Raw genomic sequence first — 18,122 nt, 5'->3', positions numbered from 1 at the left:
ATAATGTGCAGTCTATGCAAAGGCATTATACACAGTGACTGTCTAGAGGAGCATGCGGAAGCAGTCAACACTCTCAGAGAACATTAACTGTCATTAACACAGGGAGAATCATTAATGGCAGTAAAACCTTCAGCAGCAAACTACAAAATGTAAAAGCTCTAATTTAACTGATAAACATGGATATGATTATTATTTACTCTTGTGTTTTAAGAGTTTTGTGTTGATAGAGAAAAATTATGTGTGCATCCCCTCACTCACGGTAGACACACAGAAACACGCAGTATAATAAACTATTCTCAATTCAGCTCCCTTATTATGATAGATTAACTTTGGAAGTGAGAAGAGAGAAAAACATATTTGAAATCACACTTCTATTGTTCTATGAGCTAACACGGAATCGTTTTTATAATTCCATTTTCATATATTTTCTTCCTGTCGCCGTCTTCTACCTCCTCCATTATTTCTATTTTTTCTTTCTGTGGGAGGAGAATGAATGCTGGTGTTATCTCCCAGACTTTAATGAGTTTTATCTCTCCATGCAAAGTTTATCACTCTTATTCAAACTCAGATGTGGCTGCTCTTTAAAAAAAATGGGTTTCCTTAATATATGATATTTAAAATTAAAAAAAACTGCGAAGTGTCCAACAAAAGCCTCTATTATTCTCTCCTTTTTTCTCAAAGGGTTTCTGGGATTCGCAGCACAAAACAATGTCTATGCCGTACGTAAAGGTCTCCACAGCTGCAGACAGACAGACGGGCAGAGTGAATGGAATGGAAAAGTCACCGCTGCTGCCTGTCTGCTCGGAACCCCTTTCTCCTTCTCCCTTTTCTTCATTTCATTAAAGCAGTCTACAGTAGTACAATCCTTTACTGGACCTGACTCCCCACAGACATTGTGTGAATGGGGGATTCATATTCAAACTAGGATGAACTCTGAGGATACCTTTATAACTTCATGGTTACTAGACCCTGGTACTTCTACAAAACACTGACTGGGTAATAATTTAGATATATTGTACATATTTCATCTTCAAGCTCTCACATATATATATATATATATATCTTCATGTGCAAGGATATTTTCATTAAAGGCTTTCCTTCAATATGCACACTGCTTACACATGTATGCTGTGAGATTCTGCAGTTGCATGTCAAAACAAAGGCGGAGACTGGTTCACAGAGGGGAAGAGGTCAAATGTGTCAAATCCCATCACTTCCTCCCTTTGGCATGCCATTGTTATACATCCATCTCTTTTTTCCAGTCCAACCATGCATTTGTGCGCTCCACATATAATGATACAGTGAATGAGATTAGCAAAGGAAGTTTGCAAGGTTTGTCACAAAAATCAGGGAGGTGAGAATCATGCCAGCCATAGTGGTGGAAAGCAATGCTCATGAGGAGTTGAAATCAACAAGCCCATTCTTCAAATATAATTACCACCTGATTACAGCTCTTATGGCAAACCAGTAAACACAATATAGCAATTAGAGAGACATTACCATCAGGCTCAGTGCCTCCTCACAACGAGAAAACAACAGGAGCAGTCATCCGAACCCAACCCCCATCCAGATCTCAAACATGCCAGGGTAGCTCTGTCATGCCACAATGGAACCAACTTATGTACAGTAAACCATTCACACTCTGTTTGTACATTGTGGGTTTGAGGAACCTCAGTTTGTGAAGTTGAGACATCCAAAGTCAAACCTTTTGAGAAGGGGTAGTGGCCGCTAGGAGGGCGTGGTCTGGGTGGGAGGTGGGCGTGCGTGTGTGCTTGCGTGCGTGTGTGTGTGTGTGCGTACGCATGTGTGTGTATATGCGTGTGTGTGCCTGCATGCGCGTGTGTGTGTGTGCGTGCACATGTGTGTGTGCGTGCATGCATGTGTGTGTGCACATGTGTGTATGCGTGCGCGTGTGTGTGCGGGTGTGAACTACTATTCTCTCCATTTATCATCTGTTCTGTAATGAATCATCTTTGGCATGTCCTCATCAGCCTTCAAAACAGAGAGTAGCATCGCACTTGTGTTATTGGAACTGTCTGCCAGTGGCTGTAGTTCTGCTAATGTTTTAATGCCCTTATTGTATATACTGTACAAGGACCAGTCCCTAATAACTGTTGAGTTTTGGCAGTGAGTACTGTTGACATCAGCTGCCATTCACAATGTACTTACTGTAGGTATGCTTTATGTGAGAGTTCACTTGGTATCACAAGACTACCGGTTACTGTTGTAATGCTACTGTGGTAACGTGCTGTTTTCATTTCATGACATACATACAGTAGGCCTACATGAATCTGTCAGAGAAAAATTGCAGAGCTGAATCTGTTTCAGTAGTTGTGCCAGAAGTTGTTTACTATAACGGTTATTTACTGCAATGGTTGTGTACTGTAAACGTGTCACACGGTTGACTGCGTCACTTGTCAGTATCGCTTCCACGCTCACTTGCTCACGTTTCGATCTTAGATCCTCTGACTTGCCAGCGCACATGACAACCTTATATAAACACTGCTTTAGCCAGATACTGCACGCCACTGAACAGCTTGCGATGACGCGGGTGGGCGGTACGTATACTGAGGAGTGAGTGTAACCAATTATCTCCGTGGTACTCGTCTCCCTAAAGTCACTCCACACACCGCACCAACTCCAGCTGGTCGAGCTGGGAGTGTATACGGAGTCACCAGCACCACTGTCACAGGGTTCACTGCACCACTCGTCAGTATACCTTCCACCCTCACTTGCCCACGCTGATCTCGGGGGCCCATTGACTTGCTCGGTATCCCTCTATCCTTTTATCACTTCCTACGTTGTGGCTGTTCTTCCCCTTGTTTCCCCTTTCCCCTTCCACTGCTGTCACCTCTTCTCGCCCTGCCCCCCCCCCCGCCCCCCGCACCCCCCCCCCCCCCCCCCCCCCATCACTCACACCCGCTTGTCGATGAACAGGGTAAGGAGGGTTCATCGGAGACCACGTCTGAAAAGGGAAGCCACTGGTGCATACGCTATCCTACCGTTCGCCCCGGCGCCCGTGCAAAGATGTGGCATTTGAAAAAGACGAGCTCGCGTGTTAAAAAAAAACGACAGAGAGGAGATGAGGGCGGGGCGTAGTAGCGACCGGAGTATGGCAGCACGCCATCTTAACACTCCCATCAACAAAGCCTTAAGTGTTAAGAGTGGAGGGGTGTGGGGGGGGGGGGTTAGATCAGGGGAACATGACAGGGGAGCTGGCTGAATGACTCCACATCACCCTTTCAGCTCCACCAACTTCCCATTTATATTGTAATGCTAATCCCAGGCCTGTCCCAGATGGTGCTTTTCCAGCATTGTGGCTGCATAGAAATATGATTATTTATTCCTGCCCACTCTGAAGTCTTTTACTTCCCTCCCTTCCACTTCCTCCTCCCTCCCCTGTTCTTGGTGGAGACAAGACTGCTGTATTCTGTCTGTCAGTAAGGGTACAGAGTGGAGGAAGAAGAAGACGGAGAGAAGAGCTGGACAGAAAAAGAGGGCAAAGAAAGCAGGAGTAAAAGAGGTGGCTGGGAGAGAGAGAGAGAGAGAGAGAGAGAGAGAGGAAAAGAGGAGAAGAGCTAGACAGGTACAGTAGATCATTTGTCTGGCTGAGCATTAGGCTGAGAAGCATGAGCAATAACTCTCACGACTCAAGTACTGCTTAAATCATCTGCTTTGAGCAAACGCAGCTCACAAGCCCACATCATTGTTAAATGTCACCTCTCTGGCACACCACGCAAACAATCTGCACTGAATTATTCACTCTTTAATCTCTCCTGTGTGTGAGCTCTTAGTACGCCTGTTGTCTGTTCCGATCCTTCAGTGGATCAACACGTTATTGCTCTATTAATAATGGCCCAACTTAAGTTATATATATATATACATTATAAGTTATATATATATATATATATATATATATATATATAACTTTCCTTAAGGGCCCCCTGTCCATAACACTCGAAAGATCTGAACCACGCAGAGAGCAAAATGTCATTAAAAGTTGCATTATCCTAAGGTGATGAATATGCTGTCATTGCAAATACTCTGCTTTCTCCAGCTGATTTTTATTTGAATTGGATAACTTGTGGTGTCGGGGCTGATGGGACTGGTTGTTGTTTATGAGAGGACACTTATACTGTACAACGGTGTATTAGGGAATAATAACTGTGTTTTCCTGTGCAGGGGGGGGCATCCAGGGGGGGAGTGGAGCATCCATAATCAGCTGTATAACTCAGTCTGTTATGCTGTCAGTATACCTATGTTATCATCACAATGCTGCTCGCCAGATCTGCTGTCGGCCTCGGAAGCCTCTCTAAAAGCGCATCGCCGCAGCTGCCAGAGCCAAGTAATTAAATCACTTCCTGGTGTCAGACCTACTCCTCGAACCCTCTTGCCTCCTTAAATTACAGGTTTTGACAAGGTACTGTATGTCTCCCTTGAACTTGACTTACTTAAGCACAAAGCTAGAGGGATGCTGCAGAGGAGGACATAGAATAAGAGATGAGCAGGAAGCAGTACACAAAGGCTGGGTCTGACAGTACAGACAAGAGGCATGAGGAACCATACCTTTACAGAAGTTCTGCTTCGTTTAGCATCAAACAGTTTGAGTGTACAACTGTCTCTGTCAGTGCCACAACACTAAAATAACCCTGACTTTTATAAATTCAAGAGTTCAGGAGTTTAAGGTCTACACAAGCAAGAAAAGGCTGCTGATTCTGTGGTATTTTAACTTATTCTTATATGACTGTATTAGTGCAAAAAGGTCTGCCCAACCTATAACTTAATAAAGAACATGTTAATCATAAGTGAGCTTCAAGTGTGAAACAAAGGCTGTAGTTAATTAACCCTCCAACTACCCTCTGGAATTAGTGTTCATAGAAAGTCAATATCTTTGATTACTCATTATTGACAAAGTCAATATAGGCATTCCGCCTGGTGATTCCTCTACACATCTAAATTAAAGATTTAGAATGTTGCCCACTGTATTTGAGCATGTAAAACACCTTTAAGGGTAAGGCCTGAAAATGTGACAAACTCAGAAAGACCAGCATATGAGAAAGACAGTGGAAAACAGGTCAGGGACAGACTGTCCCACAACCACATCCAACACGGAGAAGTAGCTAGCTGGGGAAACTTGATCACCAATAACGATAAGCATTGCCTGTTATATTTGTCTGTGGAAATAACAGTTCTTTAGACATCAGGCATAATGTACAGTATCTCTTCTGGTTACCTCCGCCCCAGCGACAGCGCAGGGCGAGGGGTAATGTTTCCGGTGGTGTGTGTGGGTGGGAGCGTTTGTGCGTGCATTTGTCTTTTATGAGAATTACACAAAACTACTGGATCGATTTTCACGAAACTCAATGGAAGGGTGTAGCATGGTCCAACTGAGTGGATCCGTTGCACGGGGGGGGGGTCCACAGACTTCCCAAATCCGGCCGGCCATTCACCTCAATTCATTTTTTGGACTAGGATTATGCAAAAACTACCCGACTGTTTTTCATGAAACTGTAGCATGGGCCACCTTAAATTTTGGAGGTGATCCGAATCATATGGAGGGTCCACGGGCCGCCCAAACACAGCCGGACTGGCCATTAACCTCCATTCATTATTTGGACTATGATTACACAAAAACTACCAAACCAATTTTTATGAAACTTGGTGGAGAGGTGTAACATGGGCCACCTTAGAACTCTTTAGGAGCAGATCCGAATCACGAACTGGATCATGAATGAAAACAAAACTTAGAACAAAGCCAGCTCCCTGTGTGGTGGTGCTACAGTAGAGACACAGGGTTTGGACTGGGGTGTGCAGGGGGAGAGCCCAGAGTGCAGGGCCATTCCTTAGCATAGGCGAGATAGGGGGTTGCCTAGGGCGTCAAATGGCCAGGGGGCGCAAGCGCAGGGGACGGCTCCTGACCCAACATTTCATGTCAGCGTGCTCACTGTGCCAGCCAGGCAAACATGTAGGAAAATCTATCTAATGAAGCCTAGAAGATGAAGAGAACTATGCTCTCGGGTGCCCAGGGGAGGAAGAGAAGAAAGGAGGAGAAGGAAAAGCGCACACAAGACAGAGGTATATGTACGACTCATGTCCATTTATTAACATTTTCCTTTCTTATTTCAGGTTTCAAGCCAAGTCAAGCATTTGCTAGCTAGCCTAGACTAGCACGATCATGACGCGACCACCGTAACTACATCTTCAATGACATCTGATAATTAGCTAGCTATATTATCTTGTCCATGCTAGTCACAAGTGGCACCATAAACAATAACCTTGCTACAAAGTTACTGTATGTATGATATGAATTACAATGTCGATCAACAACCGTCTTATAACGTTATTAGCTAACGTTACACCACGCACCAAACTATATTTTTAGGATTAGTGATAACTGCTTCTGCAGGCATTGTGCTGAAATTTCGCTGACCAATATCAGTGATGTGATTGGGACAGGGAGAATTCGGATTTTCTCAATCATTAACATTTCTTGTTTGGAGAAGTCTGCTGTTGCCAGATAAGTGGAGGGGGGCTCTGTTCTGAAATAAAATGCTGACAGGACAAGCACAAACCAATCTCTGCAAAGGTTGATTATAATACAAGTTTTCTTTCTCTTTATCAACTCTATATTAATCCCCAGATGCCCGCAGTGCCAGTGACAGCTGCGTCTGCAGAGAGGAGCTTCCTACCTGAGGTCAAAAATGGCTCAAGAGCGTCTCAATGGACTTGCATTGATGAGCATTAATCACAAGCTTTCTAAGCTGATATCACTAGATGATGCCAGCGATGACTTTGCAGCAAGGAAGTCCAGACGTACGAGATTCTAAAGACGTCTTTTGGTGAGTTGACACCTTTGTATAAATCATGTGCACATAAATCAAATAGTCATATCAGTTTGAGTTGAGCCTTGATTCTCATATCAAGTTGTCCTCTTATCAAGTTATACATATGCCATCAAGCTTCAAGCTGTTTTTGCTTATTATTCTTATAATTTAGAGTGAATGAAGATTTTATCTAATAGGAGAAAAGGGATTTATGAATCATCTGCAAAAAAAAACTTTTATGTGAAAAACTCTCTACAGCAGTAGCTAGAAACCTCATCACTCTTTTACTACTACCACCCCAACCAATAGCAGGTACAGTAATAACCTGTGTAGTGTAACTTTGCTCATGTGATTGTAACATTATTTAGGATAGTGTAGTACCACATAATACGGTACATGGTAGCTACAGTTTGCTTGACAACAGTTTGCTTTGACAATGCTCTTCCCCAGTGACGCCTGCAGGTCTGTGGCACCTGGGTGAAGGAGCCAGGTGGAGGTCTCTTAACTTCCCCCAACGACCCCAGACCCCAGAAATACCCTCCAGAGAGGGAGAGAGAGTATGCTACATCATATGGGTAAGACTTACTCAGATATGGGGCCTGGAGGCCATACATTCAACAATAAAGGTAGCTCACATATTTTATTGACTCAGGTCTGATTTTGATACAGTATCATACAGTATTTTATGATTTAACTAGCTGGTAGCCCTAGCAGCAGGTTCAGAACATTATTACTTATTTTACATTCATTTACACATATTTTTACTGTAGAGTGTGTGGGTGAGATTGGGAGTACTGGCAGTGTGGTGGTGGTGGTGTGGGAAGGGGGACTGTCAAGTATCAGTGTCCATGCTTATCCATTACGGTTGTCAGAATGGATTACACAAATTATTGGGCTTTGTTGAAGTTTAAAAAATAAAATAAAAACACATCAGTAACAAGTATAAACGCCACTGCTCAAGAGCCCTTCTGTGCTGGCAGACACCAAGAAACCCCCCATCAGGAGGGGTGCAGCAGGGGCCCCCGCCAATTCCTGGTCCTCCTGGTCACCATGGTTCCCAGTAGGGATGCACCGCTATGAAAATGTTGGCCAATACCGATAACAGATATTAACATTGCTGTCATGGCCGATAACTGACATTTACTGATGTCGATATGTTCTGTATAAAAACAAGTTTCTATGATAATCAAATGTTATACATACTGAAAAACACATGGAAACACTGTCTCTATTTCCAAAACATTCTGAAAAGCTGATAAATCATAGATCTACCGCATTGTCTCCTCTCAACAACTAAACACACAACAGAAGCTCGACAGAAATAAGTATTGGCTGTTTACATCGGACTTGTTTTGCACAACGGACCGATACCGATGGCTAACATCATCCGATACCGATGTGATTGCCGATATACTGTGCTTCCCTAGTTCCCAGAGAGGCTCCCTGTTATCCTCATGTCCAGTTCCATCCCACTGTCACCAGCAGTCCCAATCAAGTCATCACCCCCCCCCCCCCCCCCCCTTTTGATCTCTGCATTTTGTTTCTGCTTAGGCATCTGTTTATGCCTTGTTTACTCAATATTTTCTAGGAGCCTCTTTGCTGAGTGTTTACTGGGTTTTATTATGTGATATACATATACAGTATGTCCTAAAATGGGTTACAGGGATAGCTGACATATAGTGGCCATATAGTTGGCTCAAATGGGAGGACAGTTTTTTTCTTTTTTCTTCCCTCTGGAAATTTGGGGTCACTGTTTAGCATTTAGGATCACTGTACATGTACATATATATATACATTACATACATATATATATAGAGTACATAGTACATCCCCCCTTTTCTCTCTGTAAAGCGCATTGTATTGCCTCTGTGTATGAAATGCGCTATATAAAATATTATTTTATAAATAAAATTCTATTTATTTCAGAGGAATAGTCAGAGTAGCAGAATCTCTGCAGTCTCCAAGATAACGAGTGACAGATTCCCTTTATGAATAACTCGCTTTTTTGTCATTGTATCATTGTCACTTCCTCATGTTAAAGTAAATTACCTCCATGTCTGAGTAAAAGGGGCATTGAACATTTACCTTAAAGCAATACATTGCGATATTTGGACCTTTACAAACATGTCTGGTGCTAATTCTCCAATTCGATTTACTGAAAGTAAGCTGAATCGTCCAGTCTACTCAGAAAGATAGTACATTGACATGTATTACCTTTTAAAACTCGCGCCCCCGGGACGCAGCATTCAGTCGAAGTGTGCATGCGCAATGTTGCGCTATAACAACACAGTAGTAGCTAACTATTCGAGCGTCTATGGATATCATGCATTTTTAAGCTCAATATTATCATGGCGGAGGTGAGAAAACCGAAGCGAAACATCACGGAGGAAGCCAGAAAAAGAAAAAGAAAATCTGATAACGTTACGACAGTACGACAGTGCACTTACTCGCAGAGCCTGTGGGGGCGCAGTTCCGAGAAAACCGGAGAAATGCTATATCTTGCTTTAATAAAGAGGCTGAGACTCAGGTTCACTCTGAGCTTCTGTTACTCCCCCCTATGTTCAGACAATGAGTGCTGGGTATTCATGGCTGCATTGACCCTGGGAGGAACCACCATTATAGAACATCTCAAACATGGTTAAGGGTCCACTGCATCATCCTCTGTCACACAATGGAAAGAAGACAGCAACTGATAATCCCAATCAGCAAAAGCTCTGTGTGAGACATCATTCCATCATATGCAAAAGGCTTTAAAGACAAGCCGGCGAACCAATTCCAGATCAATTTCATTCTTGACCACAAGACAGAGAGCAGACTAAAGACCTTGCCTTCCGCCTGAATCCCTGTCATTCCTTTGACAAAACACTTGAATGGGGTTATTGTTCACTTTCCAACCTAGTTTCTGTTGTTCAAGTGTTCCTTCTCACTCTCACTGAGATAATTGCATTTCTTTTTCAACTCTCATTTGGTTGGTACTGTACATATTCCTACTTTCTGTTTGTCATAAATATGTGTCTGGTTGCTTACCTGCCCACACAGAGAGAGAGAGAGAGAGAGAGAGAGAGAGAGAGAGAGAGAGAGAGAGATTGGCCCTGGGCCTACGACCTACATAGCCCCTCTAGTTTCATGCAGCTCACCATCTGTGTACAAAGCATTCCTTCACAATGATCATCTCAGATATGGAGAGATGAAAGAGAAGAGATGGAGGAGGTGACAGAGAGATCAATGTCCGTGGCCTGAACTCAAGGCTCAGAGGGGTACAGATGGAAAGAGGTTGTAGAGATACAGGGAGGCAGAGAGAGAGAAGCACATGTGAGACACTTATAAGGGAGAGATAGAAGGCAATAGGACAATGGAAACAGAGAGAGATTTAGGTCCAATCCCAATACCCCCCTTAGCCCTAGCCCTTGGCCTTACCCCTACATTTTGCGTGTTCCCGCGGTAGGGTAGTGTGTCCCATTCCTTTTCAGGGGCTAGTGGACGTTCAAACAGCCCTCCAAGCCGAGGGTTTTCAGATGCTGACTTGAAATCGAGCTGGGTAGATGAACATTCTCACAGTGCTTTTCAAACTGAGGCAGTGATATGAAACATGGCTGCCTGATTCATGCTACCTTGTCGAAAAATGCTACTGTAGTGCGAATCGATGGCAAAGAGCCATTATTTGATAGAGGATTTTGGTCTATCAAAATATGCTACCCTTAAATCTTACATAAAGATGTTATAATAGAGTATTAAATTATGCTCCCCATATTCTTACAGAAGGGGAGTGAGTAGTGGTGAAATATAAAAAAATATTTTGGAATGGGAGCATTATTTGAGGATATTGGTTGCTGAAACCTTAGATAAAGATGTTATCAAAATATGCTCCCCGTATTCTTACAGTACACTTACCCTGTTGTTTTAATTTTAATAAAGCATGATCAAAGATGTCATAGTGCTGCTTTTCTTATCAAGAGTTGTATAGGCTACACGCAAAACACGTGTATGCGCAAACCGCTATGTGGCACCACTCGATAGGTAGGAACACCGGTGCAGTGAAAAAACATAGGATGAAGCCCTAATTCTTCCCAAATAATCATTCAAAATTTTTAAATTCCCTGGAATAACTTAGTTTAATGTAGGCCTAGATGCAAAGGAATAGGCTATGTCATTGGATCATTATGACACGCATTTCAGAATAATCGCTAATGGCCATTTTGAATAAAGAGGCCAAAAACCTTTTATGAGAATGAAAACGCAATCCCTTATTGCATTTCAAACTTACATACATAACTGGTACATGAAAATGGAATTGCACATCACAGGATTGCATTTAAATTTTAATATTGAGTGAAATAATGCACGCAGAAGTTGAAAATGAAAATGCAGTCCCAATTTGCATTTTCAAATTGCATGACGACATAGAATATTGAATTGCCAATTTAAAAATGCATTGCCATTTGAATAAAGACACCCAAAAAAATGTTCACGGTGTCAACTGCATTTCGGTGTAGCCTAACTTTACTGGATTTTGTCGTCCCAGGCTACTCTTGCAGACTCAAGATCTGTTTATTGCCATGTATGGTGCACACATACTTGGAAGGCTGTATGTCGAATCTAATCTAGTTGATTCCATGTCCAGTGTACGTCTGAAAAATAGCTTATTCCAGCAGCAATTTGTCTGCATTTCCCCGCTCATCTGATATCAGTGATTTGTATGGGCAGGACTAACGTTAATAGCCGATGTGTTCATGCTTCCCGGCTGTTCAATAGATTAACCTGTTTTGTTCTGTCCTGAGATTTGATCAGATTGTCGCTATAATAATAATCATGTTGTAAGTGTAACAGCCCAGGGACTCCACAGAAAATCAGGCAACTAATAAAATTCGGACTGAAGACGTCGAGTCTCCCATTTCTGGTGCCATGCCATAATTCCGACATCCCATTATTCCGACCACTCAATGTTCCGAAATTACCCATTATTCCGACGTCTCATTGTTTCGACGTCGCGTTGTTCCGACCATAATAAACCCATTCGTCCGACGTCCCATTATTCCGAACAAAATCAATCTCTACCACTTGGCAGAAGGGGATAGACGTGGACACAGGGATCAGGCTAATTTACGAAACTGGACCCAGGAGTGGAGCTACTCAGACGGCGATTAGTGGGCGCGCTCCGCATCGCAATACCCCTGCGCCTGGTGGCGTGCGGGTGCACAGAGGAATTGCTCAATGCTCGCTGCCCGAGCGCCTCCACGTTATTTTCATCATAGCCTACTGTAACTGTTATGTTCTATGATGCCGTCTAGAAATGACGTTTGGAGGCGATGGACAAACGTCGAATTCTGAAGTCTGCCAAGTGAGACCAGGTTGGTCGTAGTAATGGGACGTCGGACGAATTGGTTTAATATGGTCGGAATAACGGGACGTCCAAACAATGAGACGTCGGAATAATGGATAATTTTCGGAACATTAAGTGGTCGGAATAATGGGATTTCGGAATTATGGGCAGCCCCCCCATTTCTTAGGTAAAGATTCCACCCCCTATCTCTTGTGACTAAGTTCTGAAGGGCCACTACACAGTTGAGAGCACTCCAAAACTAGAGTCTAGGGCTAAGGGGGATATTAGGATTGTGCCAAAAAAATAAAGAAGTTAATGAAAAAAGGCAGAGTGAGACAGCGTGACGTGTAGGACACCAATAGCCCAAAAAATAAGACACATAGCCGGGATTGGTCACAGACTTCCCAAACACAAAAAATCCAAGCTTAATCCATATGAGCCCCCGCACCTGCAACTGACCACCCTTTGACCACCCCCCAGTTTTTGACCCTTTATTTTGGCAACACTAACGCTACCTGGAGCTTCATGCTTGTAAGGGAAATCGTTTTCACAGAGATGAAGTGCACTATTGCCCTCTCTTGGCCAGAATGGTAATTACAGGCCCCTCGTTTAACAAACCAGCAGCTGCCTCCTCCACAGTGGCTGCTCTGCCAGCAGACACACCGTACCCACAAACACAGCCATCAGAATCAATTACTCACGCGCCACAGGTCTCAACTGTTTCAACAGTTCATTAATGTTCAATTACCGGTGAATGTTCAATAGCGTGCATATTACAGGGGGAAAGTTTCAACCGTCTGACAAGAATCCATTAGAATGGATTTGACACTTTAATGATACTAGGCTATAGGAGCACAGGCAGCGTGCAAACAAACATGTCTTGAACGATATTAAGATGAAGATAGTTAAAAAGTATACATCAAAATGAGTAGGTTCTGACACTAAAAGACCAATTTCTAATGATAAGATTGGCCTTTATGCCATTATAAAATGACGCTAAACCTGATCCTGCTTAGCAAAAATAAATATTTCTACTGTAGGTGTAAATTGGGTACATATTTCCTGACTCGCATATAGGCTATTGTATAATTGCAGTGCAATCTGTGTACAAAACAACAAACAGCGATTTTCAAAGTCGTTTATTTCCCATCATACAGCTGTACACAACACACATACAATGGATGGCTAAACAGAAACACACACACACAGACATGCTGAAGCAGTTGCCGATGAAATTTGTCTTCTGCATTTCTTCCATCAACGCTGTCCTCATCCAGGCAGCCAGGAGCAGTGAGTGGGCAGCCTCGTCAGTGGTGCCCGGGGACCAAATCTGTACCTCATCAAATCTGTGATTTGGACTGACAGAATTTAGGACTGGCAGACCTTAGTTGTTCGTTGCTATTGTGTTGTATTATGGTCTGATCAAGTGGGCCTGTGCAGCACTAACAGACCTAGTTGTAGCTCGTGATTGCGGTGGATTAGTAGCCTATACTAATAGTGATTTGCTCTCCTTGATATGCTGTGGCTCTGTAGTCTGTAATGTGGCTCTTACCGGTGCTGAGTGGGCTTTGGGCTTATCCTTGTAATTACAAGTACTACACATACAGTATATTAGCAGTGTCTTATTTTCAGGTAAGTGTACAAAAGGCCAGTAAATCATCCATATTTTCCCATAGGACTTTTTAGTAAGCCCCAATATTGCTAGGACACCGATTCTCACAGAATTCATTCATGTGTTAGATTGCATGTAGTCCAGCAGTCTAGACGTCATTCCTTGTTGCACTACGTTTGTCCATTAAAGTTAGTTGTGCGTGCAGCAAAAAGTAAGTAGCCTAAATGTAATGCCCTAAATAGTTTGTTTAGTGTTGGCAATTCGAACTTGCAATCTCCTAACAGTATTATTATTTGATAGCTGATGTAGCTAGCCTATTGATGTAGCTAATTAGCGGTGTAATTCACTTATTAGCTTAGGTCTATTGACATTTCTAATAGTAGAGTGAGATTATCATTTATGTCAGATGTGAAAGAAGACTTGTTTCGAAGTTGTAATAGATTATTGTTGATTATTTCCTTTTCACGAACAGAACCACATACTGATAGTAAGACAAACAGAGTGGTGATAACTGTGATGTTGAAGAAAATTAAATATTCCTGTTCGGACATCCGTCTCCCTGCGTTCTAACTGGACCACCTGTACGCCGGGCAGTAACTGTCATTAGGCTATAATTCTTAACAGTAGGTTTATTGACGTTATCGTTTAGTGTGTTTTTAATGTTCTATGTGTTTTATAATGTGGTATGACAGTCATTTGGTATGACAGGTGATGCCCCCTATTTCCTGTAGAGACCCCCCCCCCCTCCATTTCCCTCACGTCCTGCTCCATCTCACTGTGTCACCAGCTGTCGTCTTAAGTCACCTTTGTTCTCTGCACTTTGATTCTCACTTCTATCTGGTTATTATCTAGTAACATTACTCAGTACTCAACATTTTCCAGGAGCTTACTGCTAAATGTTCAGTGTGTTTTATTATGTGGTGTCCTATAATGGGTTATTGGGATACAGCTAACATATAGTTGCCTATACCATTCAGGTAAAATATTTGTATTTATTTATTTGCTAATTTATTTTTGATAATGTGTTACATTTCTTAGAATATATTTATACTATGCATACGTGCTCTGTAATGTTTTTGTATATAGCTAATACCATAGTCAAAATTCAGTCAGAAGCTTGCTCAATCGTCTCGTTGAGAGAGGTCAGGGCAGTTTTTTTTTTTTACTGTTCTCCTATTGGCTCAAAAACTTTTTTCTCATCTGGAAAATGTGTGGCATGTATACAGTATATATATCAGTATATATGTCCCCCCCCCCCCTTTCTCTCTGTGAAGCATATTGTGCTGCCTGTGTATGAAATGTGCTATGTAAATAAAGTTTGATTTAAAGTCAGTTTCCCTTCCCCCCATACTTGTATTCTGATTTACCATTGGTTTTGCTGAGATTTTGATTGTGGCCTTCAGAGCAGTCGCTTTCAATTAGCAGCCACTCTCAAACAAAAACCAAAAGCTTTAGAGTCTCCTCATTAATCATTTTTCCTTCCATTCATACAAACTACAGACCATTCTAGTCCCTTTTTTGACATGTTTTGTGGTGGCTCCATGCCTAATTAGCATCAACCCCAACCTCCTCCTCTCCTCCGAGATAATACTTATCCTGGAGGTTGTCGACTCTGGCGAACACTGTGCTGGTAGACTTTCATTTATTTATTATTCAATGAAACAAATTTCAAAAATCATTCCACTACATTATTTTCCACTAGTTTTGTGTTTAGTTGTGCAGTATTGTTGACTTTTGTTGTCTTTTATTATTGTCCTTATTCAGCTCTGCGTTGTGTTTTGATTTCAATAAAATATGGCACCCAATCTCTCACAATACCACACAGTCCAGTGTCCATTCATTCTAGATGTATTCCAAAAATGAGTCTCTCCAACACGGGATTTGAGCGACAATCAAAAGCTGTTTATTACAGGAGGTTACAGCATACAAAAGACGATGGCATCTAGTCTAGTGTCAGCTTGCTTTCCTGTGGCTGTCTGTCTCCAAAATCAAAACATCTGAGCTTGAGCAAAGTTCTTATGGTTCGGGGGCGTTCCACCCCCCCCTTCCCCGATCAGACTGGTCTGGACTGGTCTGGTGTCTCCTGCGGCTTATGGCCTTGAGTCGAGATAACCGGCCGATGGTTCGGCGCCCAGGTCTCTATCTCTAACCACAACAATTACTGTTGTCCACAGAATGTACCACCATGGAATGTCACCCTTATCTCCGATGGGATGTATGTATGCGAAGGGAGACACTTTTCTTACAGAAAACTCCGGCCGACAGCCACATTCAGGGGTCAACATCATAATTAGAAACAGCTAACAGGATCAGGTTAAACCAAGACATTTCTCTGAAAATACCCATTTTCATAAATCCCCCCAAGATTATACGTGAACACGCAAAATCATAATGATCAAGAGGAATGTTGACTTCCCAAACTTAAACCTGAACAGCCATTATGCAGAAAGAAAAAGAAGCAAACAGGGAAACACACCTAAGCTAAAACAGGTTAATGTCTAAACACTATATAATCATACCTTCTGTTACGGCTCGCATGCCCTCGCCTCCACAACCGCCTCCCTATCTCCCCTCTGGGCCCGCTGCGCGCTCGGGGCGTCCTACGCGCTCTACCGCACGTCGCATCGGCCCAGGCATGCAACGCTCTGACTCTCCGGAGTTTCCCCCCACTACCGGGCGTTCCCCGTCTCCGGCCAGCTCCGCGGACTCGGCAGTCTCCTCCCACTCCGGTGACGAAGAGTCGGATCCCGACATGCCCAGCACATCGGCCCGTGCGCAACGACAAGAACGGCGCGCTCGTCTCCGACGATGACGCGGGCGCGGCTCTACTCACCGGTTTCCAATTTATCATCACACCTGTCCCTCGTTCTGCAATCACCTTCAACCCCTACAAGAACCTGGTCTACACTCCACTCATCGCCAGATCTTACCATAACCTTTATGTGGTAAAGTATAGCCTAGCCTACGATTTACTTACCTGTATTTTATAGTGCTTTTTCTCGTTCCCTGTTTGTGATTACTATCACTCACCCTGCCTCTCCTCCTCGTCTCTCCAGTTTCCCGGACCCCCTCTGCTGAGTGTACCAGCTAGCAGAGCCCTCACCCTGCTCCACCTCCCGATCCCTCCGGCTCCCTTGAGCCAAGGACATTTATTATTATTTAGTGGCAGTTTAGTGGCTCCTATTATTTCATCCTATTATATTTTTTGGCATCCTCTTTTGTGGCTCCCCCTTTGTGTTATCTTATTAAATCGCCCCTCCGGGCTTTACCGTTCCTTGCCTCCTCCTTTCCTGTTGCGCCTGGGTCCCTAACCAAACCATCACACCTTCCTCTAGTATGATTACAATTCTAAAGCAAAGCAAAAATATTTATCTATCAGATAATTTCATGTATTGCTGTGTGGATTTCTGCTGTGAAAGGAAAATGACTCCAAATTCGAGTGCCCCCAACCCAGAGATAAAGAACCTTTTTAACAAGATACTTCACAATACCCTGGTCTCCGTTTTAATGAGTATATTTCAAGTGCAACCTGAGGAGTTTTATTCACAGTATGACAAATGACCCACACACTTCACATCAGCTTCCCTCTCCCTGACCAACAAGCTGTGAATGGAGGAAGTAAAGGTTAGTGTGTGTGGGGTGAGGGTTCAAGTGTCCCGTCTTGGTCGTCGACGTCTACACCCGGAGTAGTTTAGTCTTCCCTGTTGAACTCCAGCACACGTTGGCCACCGTGTCCTAAGTCAACTCGGAAGGGCTTCTCTCCAACTCCACCTGTTAGCACAAAAAAAACACAAGAAAACTGCAACAGCATTATGCATTCCACTCTCTGATTGTGAGAGCATGTCTCCTCTCTGTCTCTCTCTCTCTCTCTCTCTCTCTCTCAGATCAAACATAGAGGTTATTATTATCTTTTTATAGAAGAGCCACTGTCGATTCCAGACTTGACCTTTTGGAAGGTTCGTTCTAAACTGCCTATGGTCTTAGTACCCATTCTCTCTTTCTCCCTTTAGCAGCGCTACAGTCATCCGAGCAGTGGGAACAATTTGGAACATTACTGTGTAATTCTCCATATTTGCTTTCTTCACCCCGAGTAGGCCCCCCACCGCTTGGGTCTTTCGGACCTCCCTCCCAGGGCACAGTCCCAGGCTAGACCCCGTTCCATCTGAGGGCTCAGCCCGGGCTTCCCCAGAATGAGAGCTCAACCTTCTGCTTCCTGGTGTCTTCTTTTCAAAGCCCACCGATCACAGAAGCACTACTCGTCTACTAACGCTTTTGGCTTGTAGTGGCCTGACTGTACATTGAGCCGAGCGCAGCTTCCATCTGGTGATCTTACTGCCATCTGCGACCCGACCGGCCGGTGACCCAG

Source organism: Borostomias antarcticus (genome assembly GCF_949987555.1).
Source record: "Borostomias antarcticus genome assembly, chromosome: 11".
Classification (NCBI taxonomy): domain Eukaryota; kingdom Metazoa; phylum Chordata; class Actinopteri; order Stomiiformes; family Stomiidae; genus Borostomias; species Borostomias antarcticus.
This window is presented reverse-complemented; position numbering follows the sequence as displayed.